A 6005-nucleotide genomic window follows, 5' to 3' on the forward strand; every position below is an offset into this window, starting at 1 on the left:
TTGAAGAGCTGGGCACTGGAGAGAGAAGTCACGAGGGATTTTTTGTGGGTGTGTGGAGGGGGGAGGAGATGAAGGAGGAGTGAGGAGGGTTAAGTCACATTTGGATGCCAGAGATGGAGCAGAATTCCATGAGCAACATCTGGAATTCCAACTGCATCATGTAGGCCAGACACACAGCGGGACGCGGGATGGGGGTTGGTTTGGATATGTTTAATTGGCTTTTTTTTTTACGACATCATGGTCACAATAAAGGATATGTAAAGTACCATTATGTGTTTTGGGAGTTTTCTCCCTACTCAGCAGGTTTTCAGTAAGCATCTGTATTTGTGCACGATGTTTTTGTGATCTCCATGGCCCGCACACAAGTCAGACATCTAGCTTACGGGTCACGATTTTGATGTTTTCCGTCCTCCCCAGCTGATTCTGCAGAGCGAGGAAAAGATTCGCCTCAGCATAATTCTTCCCTACAGCGCTCTCCTTCCTCTTCTCTCTGTGTAACCGGAGAGCTTTTTCTTCACTGTCTGCGAAATGACTCACTCCTTTTTCACAAAGCCCGACAAAAGAGCACACCACACGGCCCCTGGACGCTTCCAGCCACCTCCACTCCTCTTGGCTCTCACATGTCAACACAGATAAAGGAAAAGGTCATTTCTAGCCCTGATTCCAGTGCTGCTGATCACTTTCCACAAAAGCAAAGTTACAAACTGACTCCTCCATCCTTTCCTCTGTGCCAATTGGGCCTCACATACATCTGCATTGAACCCCTACTCACAGGAGACGCCATTAACAAGCTCCTTTTATGTTTCTGTCTCTGCGCTGGACACTTCCTGTGCCTGTTTCGGTTGGCATGTGAATAGCCTGCAAGCTGATGAGTGGAAACTTCCAAATAGGGTAAGTCCTGCTCTTGGCTATTGTGTCTCATAATAGCCGACCTGAATATCATGCTGTAATTGCAGGACCGACCTCAGAGATCAGATTTTCCCGTTAAATGAGACTAAATGATGAACAGAGAACGGTTAGTGTTGCACTCAGCCGTGCGACGGTGGAAATGAGCATTTCTTATGGGAACTGGTGAGTAACTATATAGGTTACACATGGTTTTCATTTGCATCAGTTAAAGCTCTGCCACATCCTGAACCAGCACTAATACGACAAACAGGAACAAGGGATTTCTCTCCGGGGTCTCTTACTCTCACACACAACCGAACACACGCGGACAGACAGAACGTCAAGCGCACGAGCTTGTGGTCACTTAATTCACCGAAGAGCAGAGGTGATGTGGTTGCCGCTTGTTTGCTTGTGTCCAAAATGTTTTCCAGAAACAAATGGGAGGGACCGACATGAAATTTGCTTCGCATGTTTGTGCTCATCTGGGTCGTTGAGTGGCCTCTCTGGCCGTCCTTTTGAGCGCCACCATCGGGCAAATGAGACAGCAATGTATTACTGCACCTTGTGAAGTTGAGAAACTTGAGACAAATTTGTTAAAATGGTCTCAACTGACGCACCTGAGGAATCTACAACTCCCATAATGCAATTTGAGTATTTTTGTTAAGACTCACTGTGCCTGATAAAGTCAGTTTCTTTCAAACTGACGACCCCTTAGTGACACCGGCTTTCAGTCAAAAGTGCTCTGGTCTCCAAGTCCTATCTGGATAACCCTGATGACATCAGTGTTAGTCTGAAGGTCTGTCGTCCACCTTTGTCCAGACTGAAATGTATCATCAACTATTGGATGGCTTGCCGTGAAACGTAGACGTTCATGGTTGATGATCCCCTGATTCTAGCTCCACCAAGACACCATGGTTTTCAGTAAAAAAAAAAAGAAGAAAAATATGGGATGGATTGTCTTGAAATTCCTTGACGTTCCCCTCAGAATGATTTGTAACTTTTCATCTAGCACCACCATCTAATGCAAAACTAACGGCATCCCCACCAGCCTCAGCCATACTTTGTGTTTTAAGATAATTGCCAATGTTAGCATGCTAACACGCTAAACTACCACGCTAAACATGGAAGCTGCTTAACATCAGCATGTTGTCATTGTGAACCTGTTAGCATGCTGACATTAGCATTGAGGTCAAAGCCCCACGGTGCCTAAGTACAGCCGCACAGAGCTGCTAACATTGCTGTGTAGACTTTAACTACCGTGCCGATCTCAGCAGAACATTTGAACTGATAATAGAGCATTTGTATCAATGTTCTAACAAATTTTAAACTCAAAAACCATACCAAAGAGATGTTGCATATTATATATACATATTATACGTTTTTTTAGCAATGCCATGAGAAGCTGATTTGATGTATGGCCTTCATAGGACATCATGCAATGCTGAGATGTGCACAATTTCCATTCAAGCGCCCCAGTCAAGCACAATGTCAGGGGCGTGAATGACTATCTTTAAAGTTATTAATTATGCTATGACATGTCAGCATGCTGTGAAAAGGTCTACCGTGTCTTGACGGAGGTTTGCTCCCTATTTAAGTGCACTCATTGTTTTAAAATAGAAACTAAATGTTGACCTTTAAACAAAGTATGACACACTGTGGAAGGGTGCAAGAGTAGTTGTTAGAGTAGAGCTGCTGCAATCACACACACGGTGGTGTACACTGCCAGTGAAAGAGCGGGATCAATACTTAATACTTTTTCCGTTGTGTCTGCATCTTATTAATCCATTTAGCTACACACGGAAAATAACTTTCCCCGTTAGTTAAACTTTTTTTTTGTGTGCCCCAGAGGTCCCGATCTCATTTTCACAGACTGTTTGTTTGATGATCTGTTTTCTTAGCCGTGCAGTTTTCGTGTCTGCCCCCTCGTGCTGAATCTGCTTAAAGCTATCAGTTTAAAGCTGCCTGCTTTTGTTACACTAAACACAATGTCTGCACTTAGAATCGGGCGTGGTGCCGTGGGAGCGGTCTCTTTAAAATGTCGGAGGGAGGCGCTGTGTGGGCGACAAAAAAATACAGGTGCAAGGAAGTTGAACAATCAACATTTCAACTTCTTTAGGTTGCATTTTTTTTTTTTTCTTCAGAGCCGTTTCATATGGCGTGGTTTCCCCAAGCCCTGCGGGAAAACACCTCATCATAGGAGATGCTGATTCAGGCTACCCTCGCCCTGACCCAGCCATATCCGCAAGGAAACCCCCCTGCTTCGCTCAGGGCCCTGGTCAGGATTGTGGGCACATTTCATCTGGCAACTAAATACATACACAGTCACTGTCTGAACTCTGAAGACCACAAGAGAGCAGCAGCAAGACCCCTGCTCAGCCTCAGCCCCCCCCCCCCCCCCTCCAGATCTCCTGCTGTCCGTTAATGAAGTCTCACACAACCTCATGCATGGCTTTTTCTCTCTCTCTCGCCTCTTTTCAGTGCAACAAGTCACATCTGGTTTCCATAAGCACATACATGTCCTCACAAAGACGGGGAGGGGGGAGACAAGAGGGGAGGACTGAAAGAGGAGGGGGAAGGGTGTGTATGCATCAAGGGAAGTTATAAACTTCAAGGAGTGGTGGGGCCGACTGTCACGATATCGCTGTCTTTCGTCATCCCTCCAAACTCTCCTCGCACGTGTCTTCTAGACACAGGCCAGCTTCCCTTCAGTCAAAGAATACAAGGAAATCTATAAGAGCAAGTATGCGTGTGTGTGTGTGTGTGTGTGTGTGTGTGTGTGTGTGTGTGTGTGTGTGTGTGTGTGTGTGTGTGTGTGTCAGAGAGAGAGTGAGGGAAAAGCATGGGTAAATAGGATTCAGACAGAGAAAGAAAAACTCCCAAGTCTGTGGAGATTCAGTGAGACGTGCGGAGATCAGAAGGGCCACATCAGAGCGTGCTTTTGAAAGCGGAGCTCGGTGGGCCTCTATGCTGAGTTCCTAATGGTGCTGGACACAAAGGCCCATGTAGTTACAGTGAGGGGGGGGAAGAGGCAGGGGGGGTCGGGGGTGGGACTGCTTACAGAGCGAGAACATATTGTTTTTACTGCCCACTCGTCAGCATGAGAGTGGCCCCGCACAGCTGACTGGCTGGTCATGGAGGCCTTTAGCATTGACCTGAGCTCTACACCAGACACAGGTGATTCTGCTGTGCTGTCACTAGTGGTTCTGTAAAATAAACAAAACAAAAAAAAGAGCATGGTTTCGAGTCATCTTTTCTCTTCACCTGTGGTCACAGTGCTGTCCAGCTGTTCCACTTTAGATTTACAAGAAGGATCATTGCCAAATCTGGCATTCCACAGAGCTGGGCAGGTCCAGGACAAGAATCCTGTGTTAAAGCTGCAGTAGGCAGTTTTGCATGTTGAATTTCAAGACTTTTGTGCATTCACAAAGTGGAACTAGTGAACTAAAATCATTCGTAGCTGAGGTTCTCCTTGTTGGTGTCAGTTTTCAATGGATAGACTTCAGGTGTTGCTGCATTAGATGTTCGTGTCTAGACGGTAACTCTCAATTCACGAAACTCTTGTGAGGTTGGGCATTGATTGAAAGGTTACGGTTAGGATATGTCGTCAGTTTATGCAAAAACTAGGTTTAATTTTTAGACACGACCACATTAGTGTGGTTTATTCCCGGTGTCACACAATACTGCTGTTGACAGCTGATTATCGATATGATTTGGGCGTGATAAAGATTCTAATCTTAAATCTACAGATCTAGTGGCTGCCAGTTGTTAACAAATAGCTGTACAAAATTTTTGGGACCGCCAGAGCTCCATTTGTTACAGACCATTGATTCAGTTTGTTGTTTAATACTTCTTGACTGTCAAAGACAAAAACAAGCTGTGCATGTTTGGGGGAAAACAACTTTTGTTTGTGGTTTATCCAGTCTGCCAGTTGCCGCAAGCAGCTGTTTTGGGGCGAAAAAAGCTCTGACAAACCAACCGTGTGCTACCTGCCAACAACACCCAACAGCAGACGGACGAAGTTAGAAACAAAGAAAATGACGAACCAGCTAAGGAGGCAGATATTTCCCCCCCAAGAGTTTGTGTACACCAGGCTATAGACCTAAAAGGAGAGGGAACATTGAACTGGAATGTGTCTGTAGTCCAGTTGTTGTTAGAGCAACATGAATACAAAAATGCTGCAGGATGTGTAAAAAGGCAACTGTTTGCCATAAAAACAAACCCTAAAGGTGTGGTTGGGTGTGATGAGTAAGGCTGTAGCGGGCCTTGCAATCTTTAGGCTGGAATGACTTTTTTAAGTTAGCCCATTGCCTGAATATTGTAGGCTTATTGACAGTGTCATTAACTTATTACCCCAGTCCTGTCCTCACTCAACAGAAACAATCTTCCATCACTTTGCTCTGACACAGACACGGAGTCCTCCGCCTGCCTGCTAGATGAACGTTATTAGATAAAAGACTGAATCTCTTTGCAGCGCTCTCATTCCGAGCAGTCAGAGATGTGTTCTTGGGTCGCCAGAGAGATGCCAGGGTGAAGGATTCACTGGTCCTCACAGAGTCCAGACACACGGTGTTGCATCAGGGCAGAAAAATGTTCTGCTCAGCGACCATAGGGCCGTAATTACATAGGAGCACTGCTGAGCTCTGCAGGATGAACGTCAAGACCGGAGAGATGGAACGAGGGAACAGAAGAGGGCAAACGCAGGATCTGCTGCAGACTGCGAGAAGCGAATGGTGGGCAACATGGGGACACAGAGTTCAGACCTTTAACTCTCCTGTATCGGAGGAAACCACAAGATTAGGATGAGTGTCAAATGAATGATGCCACTTCAGAATTGATGAAAAGGAGAAAGTGTGCCATACAGAGAGAGTATAAGTTGCTGGTAGATCGGTGTGTGCTTAGTTTTTCTGCATTAAGTCATTCCCCTTGTGTTTGATGCTCTGACTGACCTGGAACACAATATGGTGTGACTGACACCTTGTGGATTCTGAGAGTATACCACAGATTAAAACCTTGTGCTTTGCTTGATCTGAACTATTCACAGGAAATTGTTACATTTTTTTCAAACCCCAGAACCTTGGAAGAAACACCCGTCAGCAGGAATGGAAAAGAAACGTCAC

This window comes from Anarhichas minor, unplaced genomic scaffold (assembly GCF_050575085.1).
Source record: "Anarhichas minor isolate MPS153535 unplaced genomic scaffold, ASM5057508v1 ptg000024l, whole genome shotgun sequence".
Taxonomy (NCBI): domain Eukaryota; kingdom Metazoa; phylum Chordata; class Actinopteri; order Perciformes; family Anarhichadidae; genus Anarhichas; species Anarhichas minor.